The sequence below is a fragment of the Athene noctua genome, chromosome 4 (genome assembly GCF_965140245.1).
Source record: "Athene noctua chromosome 4, bAthNoc1.hap1.1, whole genome shotgun sequence".
Lineage (NCBI taxonomy): Eukaryota > Metazoa > Chordata > Aves > Strigiformes > Strigidae > Athene > Athene noctua.
Window position 1 is genome coordinate 50,627,810 of NC_134040.1, and position 19,276 is coordinate 50,647,085.

At 55.5% G+C, this 19,276-nt stretch overlaps 1 long non-coding RNA gene across 2 annotated transcripts; it reads left to right on the forward strand.

Moving 5' to 3' along the window:
• The first annotated feature begins 969 nt into the window (after positions 1 to 969).
• LOC141960236 (uncharacterized) lies at positions 970 to 4,539 on the forward strand. 2 transcript variants are annotated; one of them, XR_012633586.1, is made up of 4 exons: positions 970 to 1,074; positions 1,523 to 2,046; positions 2,676 to 3,692; positions 4,214 to 4,539. It is a non-coding gene; the product is annotated as an uncharacterized LOC141960236 (long non-coding RNA). The 2 variants fall into 2 exon arrangements; XR_012633585.1 differs by lacking the exon at positions 4,214 to 4,539 and having other exon boundaries at positions 2,676 to 2,839; positions 3,442 to 3,738.
• The last annotated feature ends 14,737 nt before the right edge of the window (positions 4,540 to 19,276 follow it).

The following is a 19,276-nucleotide window of genomic DNA, read 5'->3' on the forward strand; positions in this document are numbered from 1 at the left end:
GGCAGTCCTGAAATTATTTTCTCACAGTACCTCATTCCTGGTACAGCACTTGTTTTCTCTGCAAATTCTTGCTGCCTGCCCCATTGCCCCTGTAATAGATGCAGGCAGTGCAGTGTGGCTGTCTGCCCTGGGATGTTATTAATGCTCTGTGCGGTTGGACTAGTGTGTCCTCAGTCCAGCTACCCGGTACAGGCTGCTTTGTCATGACAGCTTGCTCCGTTTGGAGAGAAATGGAAGCTTGGATCTCCTTTGCTCTCTGCTCCCAAGTGTTTCAGAATGTCACATTTTGTCCCCTTCCTCCAGCTTGTCACTGTACGTTACTCCTACTACGAGGAATGGTTGTTGAAAATGGGTACCTGGAAGCAATCTATGTGTTAAGTCTCTTTGCAACAACCTCAGAGGTCCCTCCATCAGGTAGTGGTTGACTAAAGGCTGTCGGGTTTGAAACACCAATCCTTAGTCTGGTTTTGTGTCTGTTAACAAGAAGTTAGGCTCCATTACAAAAGGGTGCCAGGTTAGTTCTATAGGATGCTGGTATCCAACAGACTTTTTAGGCTGTCTGGTGCCCTCACAGCGTAGACAGGACGGAGGGGCTGGACGGTGCTCTGACGAGCCTGCTCTCTGCTTTGCTTTTTGCCTTCCCAGTGCAAATGCGGAGGATTAGAGAACTTTGGGGAGAGGGCCTGCATTGTGTGCGCAGCCGCCAGGCAGGGCCAAGCCGCGTCAGAGGAGGGTTTAAAAAACTCTGACAGAAATGGGGTCACAGACCGGAGCAGGGCCGAGGAGGCCCGTCCAGCGGCCGCCCCGCCGCTGCTTCTCCTCCGCTAGGCGGCGTCACCGGAGGGAGGGGACCGCCCCCGCGCCGCCTCGCTATTGGCTGTTCCACTGAAGCGCCGGCACCGCTGATTGGCCGGCGAGGGTCGGGACGACTCGCTCCCGAGGCTGCCATAAGCCCGGGCGCGCAGTACCGGCCGTCGCCCCAGGGTGGCGCCTCAGAGAGACACCCTGCCTGGGGAGGGGCCCGCCGAGCCCGTCTGTGGGTGACCTGGGGGGCCCCGCTGTGCCCCGGCTGCGGTGAGAGGGGAACGGGGCCTAGGCAGGGCTGGGGGGTCACTGGGCTCGGCCGCGGCTTGGAGTGGGGGGGACGCAGGCTGGGTCTGAGGGGTGCCCGTGGTGGGGGGTGTTGGGGCTCGCCCCGAGTTGGAGCTTAGAGGGTGTCGAGGCCTGGCTGGGATACGAGGACGTGGGGCTCAGCCCGGGGTGCGGGGTCCCCTTGCGCAGATGCCGCCTCGCAGGAAGCCGCTGCCGTTGCACGTCCCCGCGGGGGCAACGGGCCCGGACACGGGTGTCCCCCCGTGCGGGCTCCGGGGCGGGGGGCTTTGAGGTGTGGGCCACGGCTGGGGGTGCTGCCGTGCCGGGGGAGCTCTTGGGGACTGGCGGGTCGGGTGGGCGCAGGCTCTGCAGTAATGCTGGGAGCCCTGTCTGAGGTTTCCCTTGGTGAGTTAATGCATTTTTGGTGCAGATTTTATGGTCCCCGTGTAATGGTGGTACTGCTGGATCTGCCACGATGCTCGGGACTGAACCCATTGCCAGCCCCGGCCAGGCCAGGATGGTTTGGGCTGCACTGTGGGGTGTTCCCTGGACATCAGGGCACGGCCTTGGCATCCAAACCCCGAGACTGGATGGACTGTCTGAATTTCCTGGGGTTCTCCAAAGAGGGGAAATGAGACAAGATGCTCGTTACTGCCCTGATCACTGTGAGTAAGAGAAGACAGGAGGCGAGCCACCAAGAGCAGGAGGCACCTGCATTGGCTCCACCTGTTGCCTGGGTTTGTCTGCAGTTTCTTCTGGTTCTCAGCTTCAGCTGTTGGCAGTTACTTTGAAGAACAGTTTTTGTTTCTTCCTTCAACACCCCAGGAGCTGCAGCTGGTTCTGGGCAGGGCTGGAGGTCCCCTGAGCTGCTGGGGGCCGTGGGGCTGGCACCAAAACCGCTGCAGCGGTTCTTCGGGTCACCCAAATGAGAACAACCTTTCTGCAGGAGTTCTGGTGAGTTTAAGGGTGTCATTATGTGCATTTTTGTGTCCTCTTGATTAATGCAGTTTATTAGCTGATGTGTTTAAACAGCAGTTCAGTCCCCTGTGTGTGCTTGCTAGGCACAAGTTATGGTTAAGGTGTGAAGTTAAAATTATTTAAGATTAATTATTTGACTTGGTACAGCAGTTGTTGTATTTGTGCATTCATTTTTACTTTGCTTTTCTTCCCCCCCCCCCCGAAAACAAGAGTGTTTTACTGTCCCATGTTGTTCTCTGAGCCCTTCCAGTCCACGTGCCTGACCTTGCACTCAGCCACTGGGTTTCTGCCAGGAGCCCACGAGTGACCGTGGCCAGGTGCAGCACTGGCTGCGGGCCACGATGTTTCCTGGCTGCCTGCTGTGCTGCCTGCGCTGCCATCACTGTGCTGCTTGCACTCTGGCAGCTCCGCGAGGCTCTGCTGTGTGCTGGGTGCGAGGGCGGCTCACTCCCAGAGCCACCAGCATCAGGGCAGCCATGGCTGTTCCCACCACTGGTGAATGGGGACTTTGGTCCTGGGGCTGTTAAGAAAATGCCCATCCCTAGCAATGTCATCAGTGAGTCTTTATTGTGTGAAAACGTATTAACTTTGCTGCTCTGTACTAGTTCCCGTTCTGCACCGCAGCATGATGGGGTGGTGGAGTTTACTGGAAACGTGGGCAGTGTTCACACGGAAGTAAAGCAACCTAAAGGACAACCTGGCCCTGAACATAAGGACTTTGCTTCGTGGAAGCTGAGAGCTGTCCCTGAAGGATAAAGGACACCCTGAGGTAACACTGGCATCCCAGCACCTCTGACACGGTTTGAACCCCTCCCAGTGCCCAGTTGGGGCCTGGTGACGTTCCTGGCAGGTTTCAGCACCGGGCCTCTGGGATCCCCTCTCGGGGGGCAGCAGCTGCAGCTCGCCTGTGGAGCTGGGGGTCCCTGGCAGCTCCGCACTTCCACCATGGGATCTATCCCTGCTTGATGATGCCGGTGGCTGCTGGGCTTGGCTGCCAGCCGTGTCTGCTGGGGGAGAAGGAAACTTGGGGGAACTGGGGATCTCCCAGGGCGGCTGGTGCCCCCTCCTGCTGCTGGGCTCCCTCCCCCTGGTGCAGGCACCAGCTGGTTTCTTCTCCATAGCTCTTTGTCAGAGCAACTGCTGGCAGGACAGGCCCCCCCCCCCCAAGCCTGGCACTGGCTCTGCCAGAGCTGGGGAGAGCTCAGACCAGCAGGGACTGGTTTCCACTGGGTTTCAGCCTTTCAGCCCTTCCCAGCATCGTCTGCACAGGGAGATGCCCAAGGACCAGAGCTGGCAGCATTAGGTTGCTCCCATGGGGTGCCTCTGAGCTGTGTTTGAAGCCGTGGTTTTACCTAAAAACTTATTTTTCAGCTCAAATGATGCTGTGGTGCGAGCAGAGGCCTCTCCAGGGACTTTCAGTGTCTCCTGCAACCCTGTCAGTGAGAGGGTGAAGCCGGCCTGGCCGGGCACAAGGAGCAGCGGCTGTCCTGGTGCTGCTGGTCCCTCGGGAGGTGTTGGTCGCGTGGCCGTGCGGGGAGGGCTCATCCCAGCACCTGGTGGGGAGTGTAGCCCCAGGGCGGAGAGTGTCCGGGGATGCTGGCAGGGAGGATGTGCCTGGTGGGGTGAGTGTCCCGGGACAGCAGCTGAGCTGCACAGTGAGACCAGGGTGGCTGAGGGATGGGGAGGGTGGGTGCTGTCCCCTGGCAGAGCTCCCTGCAGGGCCCAGGGCGGGAAGGGGGGTCCCAGCACTGGAGGGGCAGTGCTGCCCAGGGCTGGGTGGCATGTTTCGGGGGACCATGGCTGTGAGGGGCATTGGGAGCCAGCACTGTTGGGGTTTGGTCCAGACCTTGCTGGCACTGTTCCCAGTTTGGGCCTGCTGCTGCTGCTCAGGGCAGGTGGGTTTTTAGCCAGATCCTGGCTCTTGCCCACTCTTCCAAGGAGAAGTGGGATGTTTCTGGTGTCCTGTCCCTGTTTCTCCCTCCCCTCCCATCTTGGGTGTGTGGTGCTGGGTTGCTGCTTCTCAGGGGTCGGGCAGAGCTGCCAGTGCCTGGGAAACAGCAGGGTTTACAGGGCAGCAGCCCCAGGGACTCTTTGGGCCAGGCTGCGCTGCCAGGAGCTGATTGTCCCCCATCTACCTGCGCAGGGACAGAAGGAGGAGCGCTGGAACCCCAGGAAGAAGCCAGGGGGCCAGGACATGCTGTGGGGACTGCACAGCTCCAGCACAGCACGGCTTTGGGCTCCTGTTTTCCTCAGGTCTGGCTCCTGGATGGCTGTAATGGTTTAAGCCCTGCCCGAACCAGAGAGCGCATTGCCGTTGCCCTTCCCCCACCGGGTTGGGCTGGAAGTTAGGCACAAACCTGGGCTAAAATAAGAAGAAATTTAATATAACAGAGTGATAAAGCAATCTGAACAACAACAGTAGCAATGATAACAATAAACAGCAATAACAATGAACAAGACAAATGATATACAGAGAAATACTGCTAGCTGGTCATGGAAACAGGTTCCCACCACCCACCCAGCTAAAAAGGTTCCGCCCCTGGACCTGAAGCCAGCATGGTATGAATAACCTGGCTGGAGATACCTAACCCTATCCTAGCTGAACCAGGACAATGGTTTTGTCCAGTTTCAACTCCTGCTTCTTGTGGCTCCAGCTCATTTGCAGGTTGGTTGTTCTGGTTCAGCCTGTGAACAGTTCAGTTTTGGCTGCAGCTTGTTTCCATCTCCAGATCATCTTCAGTTCCAGTTTCTCTGTGGCCCTAGCTTGTTTTCACCTCCAGCTATGGCAGCTTATGCTTGTTAAAACCACCTTGGCTTTTAACAAAGTTGTAAATCAATCACTGTCATACCTGTACACATGTTGACTGATTACTTTGTGTTTATTGTTCAATGACTATTCTGGTGTTTGTACACGAAAAGATGGTGTGAAAAGTGTCTTTCGCCCCAGAGACTATCTCAGACATTTAATTCGGCCTGGTGCATGCCAGCCTCCCTGGCTTTGGGGACCAACACGACCTGACCCCCATCCCCCCTCCAGCCCCCAGGAGTTCCCCTCCCTCTGGAGCCCCCTGAGCTCATTCCCGTCTCCCCAGCCCAGCTCCTGCTCGGGGAAAACCCAGGACTGGGCCCGGCCCTGAGCCCCAAACCACCCCCCTGGGCCTGCTCCGAGCCCCAGGACCGGCCCGGGCCGGGGGTCTCCTCTCCCAGCACCCACCGCTCAGCCTCCGCTGCCGTGACCCCAAACGGGCCCGAGGATTCGAGTCCCCAACACCCCGCGGCTGAGCCCCGACCGCCCCGGGCCCGCGTGTGGCGGCGGGACGGGCCCGGGAGCCCCGGCGGGGGCGGGCGGTGCTCGGGAACGGGCCGGGGGGACCCGCGGGGCGGGCCCGGCCGCGGGCGGCTGCGCCGAGGCCGGGGGGCGCCGGGCTCCGGCGCTTTATTCCCCGGTGCCCCGAGACCCGCCGGCGCCTCCGCGGAGCCGCCGGCAGCGCGGCCGGACGGGAACCGGCAGCTGCCCTCCGGCCTCCGCTCCGGCGCCGCGGCCCCTGCCCCGCCGGCCGGCCCCGCGCTCCCGGGCCGGGCTCCCCCGTCTCACCTGGCCCCGCCGCGGGAGCCCGGACCGGCCGCCGCCGCCGCGGGCAGGAACCGACTGAGGGCTCCGGCGCGGCCGCGCGCGCCCAGACCAGCTCGGGCCGCCCCGCGCACGCGCACTGGCCGCCCGCCCCCTCGCACCTCTATCGGGCCCCGCCCCGCGCACCTGTGCCCGGCCCCGCCCCTCCGCGCCCCGCCCCGCCCCGCCCCGCCCCTGCTGCGGCCGTTACCGGTGCGCGGGGCTGCAGCGTCGGCCCGGCCCGGCCGCGGCTTCTGCTGGCGTGGCGCAGAGCCGGCGGGCGGAGAGGCGGGGGCCGGGCCGCTGTTGGTCTTCGCGGGGATCTCTCGGTGCTGCTGGGGGCGAACCGGCCGGTGTCCGCGCCTCCCCGGGTGCGTGGGGCCCGGCCCGGAGAAAGGCGGCAGCGCCGGGACCGGGACCGGCCTCACCCGGGGTTCCCGGGACCGGCCGCGGCGCCTCCGTCCCGGCGCCGCGGCCTGCAAGAGCCGCTCCCCGGGCCTGGCCGCGGGGCGCGCCGCCCGCTCCTGCCGCCTGCCCGCGCGGGGGTTGCTCCGCTGGGGCTCCGGACACGGCCCCGCCGCGGCGGTGGGGGGAGCCGTGGCTCTGCCGGTGCCGCCGTCACGGAACAACGGCGGCGGCTCCGAGCAGGCGCAGGGCGAAGGCCGGCGGGGCGGGGGCTGCCCCGGGCGCGGACCCATCCCCGGGTGCGGGGGCTCCGCCCGGCGCCGCCTGCCCCGGGCCCGGCCCGTCTCCCCGCTGGCCGGGGGCAGCCCGGCCTCGCCCCGGGACCCAGCGAAACAGCCCGCGGAGCCCTCTCTGTGTCTGAGCAGGCGGCTGTGGGCTCTGCTTGAAGCTCTCAAGTGTAAGACTTGGTGTCTGTTTCTGAGGCTTAAACTGGCCTGTAAACCTAGTTTCAAGCCCCAAAACACAGCACTTAAGCTCTTGCTCGGTTCTGACACTGGCCGTAGGAGCCTTGTTTTGAACCTCCAATACACAGGACTTAGTCTCTGAGCCCAAACATGCAGGACTTGGTCTCTGTTTTAAGCCCCCCAAATACAACATTTAGTCTTGCTTGGTGACCCTGCTTTCAAGACCCTGAACACACAGGATTTAGACTCTGTTTCTGAGCCCTAAATCTGGGCAAAGAAGCCTTGTTTTGAGGCCCCAAAACACAGCACTTAGTCTCTGTTTCCAGACTTGAACATGTGTAACTGTCTCAACTCCTGTGTTCCTGAGCCCTAGACTTACTTTCTTTTCCTAAACTCTAAACCTGGACAAATGAACCTGATTTCAAGCCCCCAAAATGCAGCACTTAGTTTCTGTTTCCAGACCTGAACACGTGTAACTGTCTCAACTCTGTGTGCCTAATCCCCAAACCAGCCACTGGGCATGGTTCTGAGTCTGAAAAATGCAGAACTGACTTGGGCTCTCTTTCTGAGCCCTAAACTGGCCAAATGAGCCTGGTCTCAAGACTGTAATATGCAAGACTTACTTAGAAACAGAGACTAAGCTCTGAACCTGGCCAAATGAGCCTGGTTTCAAGCCCCAAACACACAGGACTTAGTCTCTGTTTCCAAGACCTGAACACGTGTAACTGCCTCAGCTCTGTGTGCCTGAGCCCCAGATCCCACAGGATTCACTGTTGGTTCCCACACCAGCCACTGAGCCCAGGTCTGAGTCTGCCAAACACAGGACTCGGGCTCTGTTTCTGTAACCCAGAACTGGCCCAGTGAACCTGGTTTCAAGCCCCACGGTGCAGAACCTGGTCTCTGTCTCGAGGCCAGGCCTGGGACTTGCTCTCAGCTCAGCTGCCCCTGGCCAGGGCCCTTCTCCCAGGCCCAGCCCTGGCTCCACTGAGCCCCAGCCCCCGTGGGCCAGGCTGTGCGCCCCATGGCTCAGACGCCCACCCCTGCTGGAGCCCCAATCCGTCCCCTGGCCAGTGCCCACAGACCTGACATGACCCGCAGCCCCGGCTCTCCAGCCCCTTGCCCACACTGACCCAGGCAGCCGGGGGCTCACGCTCTGCTCTGCCCCCCGCCCCAGCAACCCTGAGCCCAGCCTGGCGCTCTCTCTCTGAGCCCAAAGCTGCTCTGTGGTGCCGGGTCAGCAGCACCTAAGGGGAAAACCATGACAAATAAACCCACCATCAGCAGCAGCAGCTTATTCGTGACCCACAACAGACATGGGCTTTGGGTTGAGGTGCTGATTTTCTCTCATCTCCACATCTTTCTCCATATCTATCACATATAAGGGACAGTACTGAGACTAAATCACATTTATGGTGTCATTCTTGACACTGACAGCTCAGGTCTGGAATAGAATGGAATGCAATACCGTACAGTACAATACAATAGCGGTGATGTTTTCCTTTACCCAGCAACCAAACGCAGCCCAGGATACAAAAGGAGGTTCCCATGTGCCTTGTAAAACTCAAACCATTCCAGGTTGGTCAGGAAATAAGGGTTTTTCCCTGTTAACACGAACAAACCCTACCCTTTCAGTGTAAGAAACCAGCCTTTCACAGAGCGCGTCCTTCCTACCGCCACGAGAGGCCAACATGGGAAGAGAGGCCACATCAGCCACTTGAGTCACCGTCCTCACGCTCATTTCCACTTCTCTTTCCTTTTCCTCACTCTTCAGGCAAAATATACAAAGGGTTGGGGGAGACGTACAGAGTCAAATGCACACACACCCCCCCAAACTAGTTTTTACATTGGTTTCAATCAGGATTACCCAGTTCTCATTTAAACTCAGCTGTAGCACTTAGGAGAGGCTTCTCCTCTGCACCAATTTTAGGTGTAATTAATTGCTTTATCTTCAACTCCCTGCTCTCTTTGCAGCTCAATGGCTGCTTCCAGCTTTAGTAAAGACTCTGCCTCCCTTTTTTGGGAGATCTCCTGCCGACAAGGTGAGCGCTCACCAACTCGGCCACAGGCTGAATGTGACCAAATCTCATGGCAGCCAGCACCTGGCAGTGAGGGCCGTGGGGCTCTTGTGGCCCTGTGCCATGGGCTCCTGTCCCGGGGGCTCAGGGAGCCACCGTCCCTCGCTGGGCAGCGACAGGCCGAGCAAAGCCCGGGCTGGTGGCACCGAGAGCAAGGGACACCCCAGCCTGGCACTGGCACTGCAAGACCCCACATGACAAGAGCTCGGCCAGGAGGGGAGTCTGTGTCCCCTGAGCAGATGACCATAAGCACAAAATCTTGGAATGGACTGAAAAAAAGCAAGCTGGGAAGTGCTCCACTGCAGCTCTGGCTGGGAGTTGCTGCTGGTTCGTCTCGGCCACAGGCAGGTTACAGCTCCTGCCCATTTGGCAATGCAGGTGGGTGCAGGAAACGGCATTTATTCTGGGTTTCAGTCAGAAAAGGAATCCTGAAGGCAGTGAGGATGGGGGTAAATACTCTCGGGCTGCTCTCCTCCCTCAGCCTGGAGGAGACCCTGACCCTGTGGCCAGCAGGGCTGTAGCTGCCAGGAAAGAGTGTGGAGCTGCCAAGATAAGCCTGGCCCAGCAGGCCGGAGGCCAGATCCACACAGCGTCAGAGGCCAATGCGTTACAGAGGTGCAAGGCGCAGAGCGGGACCTTCCGGAGCCTCCTGCAGCCAGAGCCACCCCTCAAGGGCACCTCGGGGATGCTCCTGCCCACGGTCCAGACAGAGCTGCATCCCATGGGCAGGGTTGGGGCCAAATTTGCCATGCATAAGCCCTGCAGCGCCTGCCGCAAAGCCCAGCCTGCCTTCTGCCCGTCCCCTCCTGCCCCACAGCGCAGGGCACAGGGCTGGCTGGCCAAACAGTTGTGCAGGCACAACCCTGTTGCTGGTCTCTCCATACATCTCTCCATACTTCATCTCCCCATCAGCAGGGACTGACGCCTGGGGTCACAGCAGCGAGAATGATGCAGCTTTTCTGGGTGTCACCCTTGAAGAAATGAGGCCAAGTTGGCATGAGCATCACTGCTTTCTGCCGGGGGCATTGCCCGGTTTTATGGGCACCTGTGGCAAAGCAGGCGCTGTTCAGTTGGATGCTCTTTTCACTGCAGGAGCCACAAAACGGCTCTCATCTCTACCTGTGTCAAGGAGGAGAAGTTCTACCCTGCACAAAACACCTATAGATTGATGCCGTGTCGCATGTTGGATCTGTGGAAAAGCTGCTCACCTATTCCAGGTGAGCAGTATAATGACACAGCTTTGAACATACATCGCCTGTGTCACCTCTGGCTCTGAAAGACTCAGCAGAGGCTGCTACCTGCTGCTTTGCAGTGGAGGTTGAAACGGCTGCCTACAGGAGGCTGAAAGTGGGGAAGCCAGCAGAGAAGGAGATGCTCTAGGGATCAGGGAGGGTGCTGTCGTGGCACAGAGCACTCCCAGTGGCACCAGGGCGATGGGCTGGGGTCTGCCCTGAGGCAGCGCCTGCAAACTCAGCCTTGCACTCCCCGGGGCCCGGCACCACATTTCCAGAAAGACCCGAGAGCCGGGGCTGAGCACACTTTAGCTGTGCTGCATGGCCATGGCCATGATTTTCCATAGGCTCAGCCTAAACCAGCTTCCTGGGAGAAACCACTTCACCTTGTTTCAGCCTGAGCCTGGTGAGATAAATCCCACCGGTGCAGCCACTGGGGAGGGGGAAAGGGGAGCTTGACCATGGGGAGACAAAGACCTTGGGCAAAGCCCCTGGGCAGGACAATACACCTCCAGCTATTTACTTTTATGAGAAACATTTCTGGAAGGGGCTTTGGGGGTTTCTCTGCTGCGACACCCCCCTGGGAGCTAGGAGGCTGCTCACTGCCTGGCCGGCTCTGCCCTCCCGCTGCCCCCACAGCACCCAGGCAAGTGAACAGCAGCACCCTGAAATCAGAGCGCTGCTCTGGTCAGGGGGGGTCTCTGCTGGCACCAGCTTCAGAGCTGCTGTTTGTGGAAGCCAACCAGTTGTAAAGGTAGTGGCATCTCCATTGGAACTGGAAAACGGTGACCAGCTCCCCCCGACTGCCCCTGTGCCGGCTGCTTTGCTGCTTCTGGCAGCAACAGGAGCTGAGGGGCACAATTTAAGCAGCCCCCTGCAAGGAGGACACGTCTGCCTCTTCCCTGTTGTTCTTTATCACTGTTCAATTAATTTTTAAACCCATCTGAGTGTGACAATGTCGGGATCCTAGCTACCAGAAGCAAACCTTTCCCAGAAAGAAGAGCAACAAAACATCCCAAAGCCCAGCCCATGACAGGATGGTAGCACCGCAGGTGCAGCCTCAAAACCCTCCCTGGGAGCACAAGTCACTCCTGTTTCTCCCTGCTCCATCGCGGCCCACAGCTCCATATCCCCGCTGAGGGTGGGGAGGCATTTCCCGGGGTCAGGAGCAACCAGGCTGATCCTCACCCATGGGTGCCAGGCAGGCCAGGGGGTGATTGACAGCACCCCAGACAGGCTGGGGGAGAGATTGGAGATGAGGGTGTAACATGGAAAAGGACAGAGGAAATAAAGCCCCAGGTGCTACCCCAGCCCAGGCTGGGTGGGGAGATCACAGGTGGCTTTTGCTGCCCTTTAGCCCTTTGTGCCATAAACCTCCCCCCCATCCAGCTTGATTTCCCAAACAGGGGCACACGCACCTCTCAGCTTTCCATGGAAAACCCACATGGAATCGTCGGCAGGCAAACGAAGCAGGAGTGGCTTGATTGCCTTTGGATGCATTTATCTGAATTATTTTAGCAATGACATTATTCGCCGTCACTCAGTGCAGCTGCTGCAGCGCTGCGGGGAGGCTGGTGCTCCTGCCCCAGGCAGCTCTGTGGGCAGGGAAACCCATCCCACTGCTTCCTGGGAGAAGCTGCTCTCCATCCATCAGACACAGCACCAGCCCCAGGAGTGCGGCACAAGCTTTATTCCATACAACATCATTATTGCAGAGAGCCCACAGCAGCAAAACCAGGTACAAACTCGGCCTGCACAGCACATCGGGTCACCGGATCGGTACCAAGTGAAATACAACCAGAGGCCCATCTCCAGCCCCGTCCTGTCCCCGGCCCCGGCTCGACACAGACACTGCCAGGCATGGGCACAGACACACAGCGCTGTTTTCCCTACACCAACCTGTTCCAGCTAAGCCACCGAATCAGTCTCGTTGGCTTTGTTCTTTTGCCAGTGATGGAGGAGAGACAGACGGTTGAGGTTTGGGAGGCAGATGCCAGCGTGCCCCACCCGCCCCCTACCCAGCTCCCAGCTGGCAACAGCCCCTGGCCCCAAGTCACCCACAGCTCCATCAGAGGCCAGCAGTGAGCTGAGGGGCTTTTGGTTTGGCTTGGTGGGGGGGTTTCATAGGGCCTGAGTTTATATAGCTAATGAATAGAGCCCTTTCTGCATTTGAAGCAGCACTCCTCTCAGCAAGGAGACACAGATGTGCTCCATCTTCCCTGAGTAGGGTTAAGCACACGCCTCACCTTGCTTCCCATCACATCATCCCACATCTACACACATCTATACACACACATAAACTTCAGCAGCCTTTGTGCAATGCTAACTCCACTCTGGCTGCTTGCCTAGACTTGACTTTTGCCAATTCCCACACACTACTTAACAAGCTAGCTTTAATGTATTTTTTTTAACCACTCAAAGAGAAAAGCAGATCACCAAGGCACAGCAGTCCCCAGCAAGGCAGAAGTTGGGCTGGGGAGGGGCAGTGACACCCCGTGTCCTGCCGCAGGGGCAGAAGGCAGCCCCCGAGCTCACGCCTGGCTCCTTACCGTGTTCAGGAGCCATGGGGCTGTCTCTCTCCCAGGGGCTGCAGCAGTGCTGGGGAGCAGAAAGGCCCCTCCCCAAAGCCCAGCCCAGCACCTCAGATGAGCCACCCACACCTGGGGAGAGCCTAGAAATCAGCCCTGAGAGGCTACTGCTGTAATTAATTAAGAATTTAGGCAACTACTCACCAGATGCCTAATTTTTGCAGTGCTGGCTACAGGTCTGTGCTCCCCACCTACACAGGGAAAGCCTCAGCAGCTCTAAAGAAAAAGCTTTACCCTGCTTTGGGCTGGGGGTGCCCAGGCTCACAGTGCTAGCAAAGCACGAGTGTGTCGGAGAGTGCAGAGGAGGGAAAATAAACTCTCCTGTGCTATGAACGTCCCCAGAGGTCTCTGCAGCAGCAGAAGTGACCCCTGTCTCTGTGCGGCCACCCCAGGCCCTTTGCTGGGGGAATCCTGACAAAACGAGTGGCGGCAGCCTAGCTGGTCCCTGTGTGTCCCTGGTCTTGCAGCTCCTTGGCATCATACCAGGGGTCCTGGAGGAAAATCCTGTGTGGTCGCATCAGCAGCTGCAGCACAACATGCCAAAGGAGCATCCCAGGGCTGGTGCTGCCAAGTGCTCCCTGGAGCAGGGCCCTCCATCCCCAGGAGCAAGCATCTTGCCAGATTTTCTCCCTGCTGGGGAAATGTCTGCCCTCCCATTGTGTTGGCTGGCATGACAGGATGCTTTCCCTGGCAAACACCAACAGTGATGTACTGGGCTCACCCTGAGGCTGGTCCCACAGCATCAATGTGCAGTCCTGAGTCTCAGTGGTGCCCTGCAGCATGGCACAAGCCCAGCCAGCACCAGGGATGCTCACAGTGATGCCAGGACACAAACCCATGGAGCAGGGCTAGCCTCCTTGGTGTGGCTGGGCTCCTCACAGCCCCTCTCCAGGGCTGCCTGCCAGCAGCACAGCCAAGCTGGCAGCTCCAGCCCCACAGCAGGGCAAGGAGAGATCCCCATGGCCAGCATGGAGACCCTCAAAGCTGTCACTGGGGAGCTGCTGCCCTGGGGATGGCTGCAGGCTCTGGCCACACCTATTGTCTGGAGCTGCTAGGGCTGCAGGCAGCCCAGAGCAAGGGAAGGTAGCACCAAAACCCAAACCCACAGCAACTTCCCTGCACTCTGGGGGGGCTAAACAACACCCAGCCTCTTCCCTGCACCCCCACTGCCCAAAAGCATCCACACCCACCGTCACATCCCCTTCTTCCCTCTCAGGTGCAGGCCCTTTCCCATTGGCCAGGGAGTGCCCACACCTGTGGGGCTGCCCCATGTGCTGGGAGAGACTGCGAGCAAAACAGAAAAGAAAAAAAAAGGAAAAGAAAGAAGGAAAAATAATAGGGGGAAAAGTAAAAAAAAAAACAAACCCACAAACAGGAAAAAACAGATTAAAAAATAAAAGAAAGAAAAGAGAAAAAAACAGGGAAAAAATTTAAAATGTAAAAACCTAGAAAAAAATAGAAAAGGAAAAAAGAGGAACAAACCAAAGTAGGTAAAAATGAAAAAAAAAAAAGTGAAAAAGGAGAAGCAATGAAATAAAAAATCACATACATAGAAAGTAGAGGCGCAAGAGAAGCAAGATGAGCTGTGTACCTGCCTGCCCTCCCCCTGGACAGCTGGGGGAAGAAAAGCAGCAAAACTGACCCCACAAAGCCCCTGCCTAAAAAAAAAAACAAACCACCCCACACCAAACAATCCCCCCCAACCCAACTATGCCTGAAACAAACAAACAAAAAAAGATGAAAGTGGCAGGAGACCAACTCATGGCAATAATTTGTCCCCACCCCCCTTGGCCCAGAGCAGGGGGGTTGCTGAGGGACCCCCTCATCAGAGTGAGAAGCCTCGGGGCTCTGGGGCCAGGTGCTGGGGACTCCCCAGTGTGAGCCCTGTGGGTGCTGGAGCTGGGGCTGCTCTGGGGAGGGGGCAGGTTTGGGGGAGGGCTCTGCCTGCATTTGAATCAAAACAAAAAAAAAGAAACAACAGGAAATTCAGCAGCAGCAGGGCAGGTTATGTGACTATGAGGTGAAATACAGGGGGTAACCTGAAAGGCAGTTTTTATGTTTGGCAAAAATCCAGTAATTCCTCCAGCGCTGCTGAGCAGCCAGGGGGCTGTCTGAGACAAAAGGACCTTTGGGATGCCCCCAGCCGAGGCAGACCTTTGGGGCTGTTTCCCGATGAGGATGGGCTGGAAGGGGTTCAAGGAGCCTTCTGGGGCTCAGAGCAGCCCGGGCCCCTCACCTCTGGCTCTGGTGCAGTCCCTTGCCCCACGACCTGCTGCCCAAGGCTGTCAGCCACCAGCAACCACCCCAGCGAGGCAGGACTAGGGCTCTTGGCAATTATCGCCAAGCTGGAGGTGTCCACAGGCAGGCGACTTTGACCAGGTCACCAGATTTTGGGAGCCAGCCTCAGCTCCAGTGACTGAGCTGGGAGCTGTGTGAACAGCCCCGCACCCCTGGGTTTTACAGTCCGAGCAAGGCAGAGGCCTTTGAACAGCTCCAGTGGTTTATTTTCTGATGGCAACACCCTATAGAGGGAAGAGAGCAACTTAAGGCAGGACAGTGACAGAGCAGTGGGCATCCGAGGGCCGAGGACTCTCTGCAGAGCTGCCGCTGTTGTCTCCTGTGTGCCTGCTGCAGGGGACGGTTTGGCAGCAAGAGCCCGTCGAGCCCCACAGTAGGGTGGGTGAAACCTTCACACTGCCGCAAACTTCACAGTGCTGCTTTTGATCTGGTGATGTCTGTGCTGTGAAACCACTCCAATGGCAGCACTGCCCTGTGAAGGGATCTCCTGGCACTCCCCTGAGCCTGCAAAACTCAAGGGGAGTGATGCCGTCCTCTCCCACAACAGGGCTGGACACAGCAAAACTGTATTTGGCTCCCCCAAACCCAGCCCATGCATCTGCCCCGAACGTGGCTTCAGCACAGTTCAACACTGGAGCACTAAACCACCCAACAGACGCACATCCCCTGTGATGGAGTGTATGGGCAGTGCTGGGCTGCATCAGGGCTGAAGCGTGGCAGGGAGCTCTGGTTACAAATACAAGGTGGAATCAGGCACCTCAGCTCCCCAGATTTTCAGCTGAAAATAGCTCCTGCTTCTCCAGTACAATTCTCTCAGCTGCCCTAGCAAACCTCAAGCCAAAGACAAATTCAGAGCTGTTTGGTCACTCCAAGCAGGCAAATACAGGGCTCATCTCAGGGCATGGATAACATCAAAATGAATTTTCAAAGCTAAACTTGAATATCTAACCTTGAATTGTTTTTTTACTTTTTATTCCCCCAGGTCAACACCCAGAGACCACACTGTTTTGAAAGACTGACAGACTATCATCTACATTGTTACTTGAATGTTCCTCAAATGCTTTTGGGCAGGCTGGGTATGTTGTTTCACACATTCAGGAGTGATCACACTCAGTAAGGGTGGTGCTGGTTCTTCTTTAAACCATTTATCCAAAGAAAGACAAGCTGAGATAACTTTACTCAGTGTCTTCACAGCATCAGCAATATTTTCAGGCCAGGTTGTTTTAAGTGTGTTTTGAGTAAATATTAGTGGGTTGTTTACAAGCAATATCTTTCAATATTTTTGTGGAAATGAACCTGTTAGTAAGGAAATATGCACATAGTGCAGAGTGATGGCATTTTATTGTTTAATATGAAAGGGAGATTTCTTCCAGTAGCACAGAGTGTTCCAATTACATGATGATTTTTCTAATTACTTATTTTCACTTACATGTGTCATGCATAAAAAAGAGAATGCCGCATCAGCAGGCAAGATCTATTTCCCAAGACACTATTACTTCTGCTTCTAGAGTACTATGGAACGTAAAGGTATTGGTACTTCATATAGGTAGCAGAGAGGAATAAATACATTGTAATCACAGAGTAGTCGTGGACTACAGAGGTTGTGTCCTACAGTGCCCTGACCCCTGCTGCTCCAGGACATCTTGTTGCACTCAAGATAGGAATAACTTTATTGTGAAGAGGGGAACGTACTAATCTGTATCACACAGAAATCCTCTCTGTATTGATGGGAATCCATTACTTGGTTACCAGCGTGGTTCTTGTACACCATTTCAGCAAGCTGACGCACCTCAGAACAAGAGATTTTCTCTACTCTTTCAAGATGAAGTTCAAATGTGTTACTGTGTGGTGGGAGAGCTCTTGATTGCTTCTCTCCAGAGGTCACAGAACTGGTATGAAGGAGAAGCACATCCTTCATCCCCCTCCTTTCCTCTTCTGCGTTCCAGCTTTGTCAATGACACAACAAGTTTCTCACCCGCTATGAACTCCTATTTCCAGGAAAGGGGCAGGCATGGCTCCCTTTGGACTGTCAGCAGATACTCAGTCTGTGGTACTCCCATCAGAGTAAACAGGTCAGGAAAATATGACCTCCTGGCACCTCTTTGTTCTGTTCCACATGATGAAGTGCATGGTGGGGAGAGATTAAATAGGAATTTGGAGGGATAGCAGTGATGGGCTGGCCTGCTTTGTGAATATCTTGGAGAGGAAGGAATATTTTTTGTATTCTAAGGCACGTACTGTACAAATTCTTACTTTACAAAAAAGCCATGGACAGGCTAGAGAGGGTCCTGAGAAGAGCCACAAAGATGATCAAGGGACTGGCAGCCTGCTGTGTGAGGAAAGGCTGAGTGAACTGAGAAGAGAAGGCTTAGGGGAAATATTATTATCATGCTCCATTTAAAGGGTGGCTACAAATTAAATGGAGACTCCCTTTTTACAAGGAGTCACATGGTAAAGATGAGGGGTAAAGGGTACAAGTTACTCCTGGGGAGATTCTGACTAGACACAAGAGGAAAATTCTTTACAATGGGAACAACTAACTCTTGGAATAATCTCCCCAGGGAAGTGGTGGATTCCCCAACACTGAACACTTCTAAGACTCAGCTGCACAGGGTGCTGGGCCATCTTGTTTAGACCGTGCTTTTGCCAGAAAGGTTGGACCAGTTGATCCTTGAGGTCCCTTCCAATCTGGTGTTCTGTGATTCTATGATCTTCTGCATCCAGCTTGCCAGCTGCTGTGTGGGGCAGTACGAGGGTATGGATGCATGTAGGTGCTCTTTGGAGCATGGCAGAAGGCACAGAGGATGTGGGCATCTCCAGGCAAGGGGTTGCCAGTCCTGCTAGTTTGGTGTCAGGCTGTCCCACCCCTGTGCACGAGTCTGTGTCTAACCCCCATCGCCACTGCCCACCGCTTCCTGGCAAACATGCAGCTAGGATCTAGTTGCTAATCAGAAGGAAGTGTCAAAGTGCAGAGAGGGAATGAGGTAGCAGGAAAGCCAGTCTTCACCCTCATTCTGTATTCAGGATCCTGAAAGGACGTGTTTTCACACCTTTACATCCTTCCAGGTCTCCCCAAATCAAGAACAGCTGCCACACTGCTGTCAGACTCATATTCAGGAGGAAACTTCCAAGTGCTGAGTTGGAGGAAGGTTACAGGAAGAGATCAAGACAGACATAGCTGTACACTGTTATTTTTGCAGAATCTAAAGAACAAAGGCCAAGGCTCCTGTGAAGATGCTTTTGGCCTTCCATGCTTATTTCTTATTCCAGGTGAGAGAAAGATTTGCATTTGCATTTGACTGCAGAGGTCTGGGTGAGCTGCCTGTGTGTTTCTCATAAGGGATTTTACTTTGAATAACTTTGCCTTTAGGCCTTCTTCACTAATGGCTCATTCTCCATGTTAAGTGCATCAGGACACTATGGAAACATTTGAGTGATTCTAGTCCACAGCAAATGGTGCGGGAGAGTAAGCCAGCCACTCAGGACTTTAAAAATGCATTTACTTAGGCTCAGAAAGCACTCTTCAGTTTTAAACAGATTTCCTATGCTGTTGTCAGTGATTTACAGTACCTCTTTCCCAAGGCATGGGAACCTGGAAGTGTGTTAAATATAACTAGTTGCCAGAGAAAGACATGTTGAAAGCAATTGTTTTTCTTCAGAAGCATAAACCTCCTCAGGTGGGACTGAAATAACTTGAGCCACGTGCGCTGATGTAAAACCACTGGGGAAAGAGAATCTGGTCCTGCACTTTCAGATCTGGTAATTCTAACCAGAATTTCGTAACGAGTTGTGAATACACCACACATGGAGGGAGAAAGCTATCAGGGAATAGACGGTCATCCTATGCGTCCCTTGTTCATTCAGTCTTTAGGTGTCCCTTACTGAATACAGCCAAAAAAATGCTGGACCACATGGTCAGACTGTTCCAGTGTGCCTGTCCCCGTGTACTAGTTTTTCCTAGGAAATAAATGGAGGACAACTTTGAGTTGCTACTTTAGGTTTTAAATTTTTTTTCTTTAATGCTGTCAGTAAAACATGTTTGAGTTTCTGTGTGAAGAGTCTTGTCTCATAGAGTGGCTCTGGCATGGAAAGCGGCATGGTCCCTCATCCCTTACAGTAGCAGGGGCAATGGTTTGGGACAAACTGAGCATAGGAAAGTCTGTGTATTACTTGCAATAGGTTCTGCAGAGATGGTTAAATAATTTGGGATTGGTACTAGAATCTAAGAGATCTTCTTGCACCCTTTTGAGGGTGATCATAGTGTAGAAGTCTTGGTATTTGGGTCCAGGACCTGTGTACCATGAAGCACATAAAATTTATTTATTTAAATGTACTATTATAATTTTGATTTCATGAATACCCATGCAATCGTAATGTTCAAGGCAAAGCAGTCATCCTAAAAGGAAGGAAAGGAGTAGCTATGACTCTTCCCTACAGAGTAAACCACTGTTCGTGTACATGTGTGTACATTTGGATTGATCACCTGTCAAATTTCAAAGGGGATTTGCACTTTCCTTACAACCTGAAACAAGGG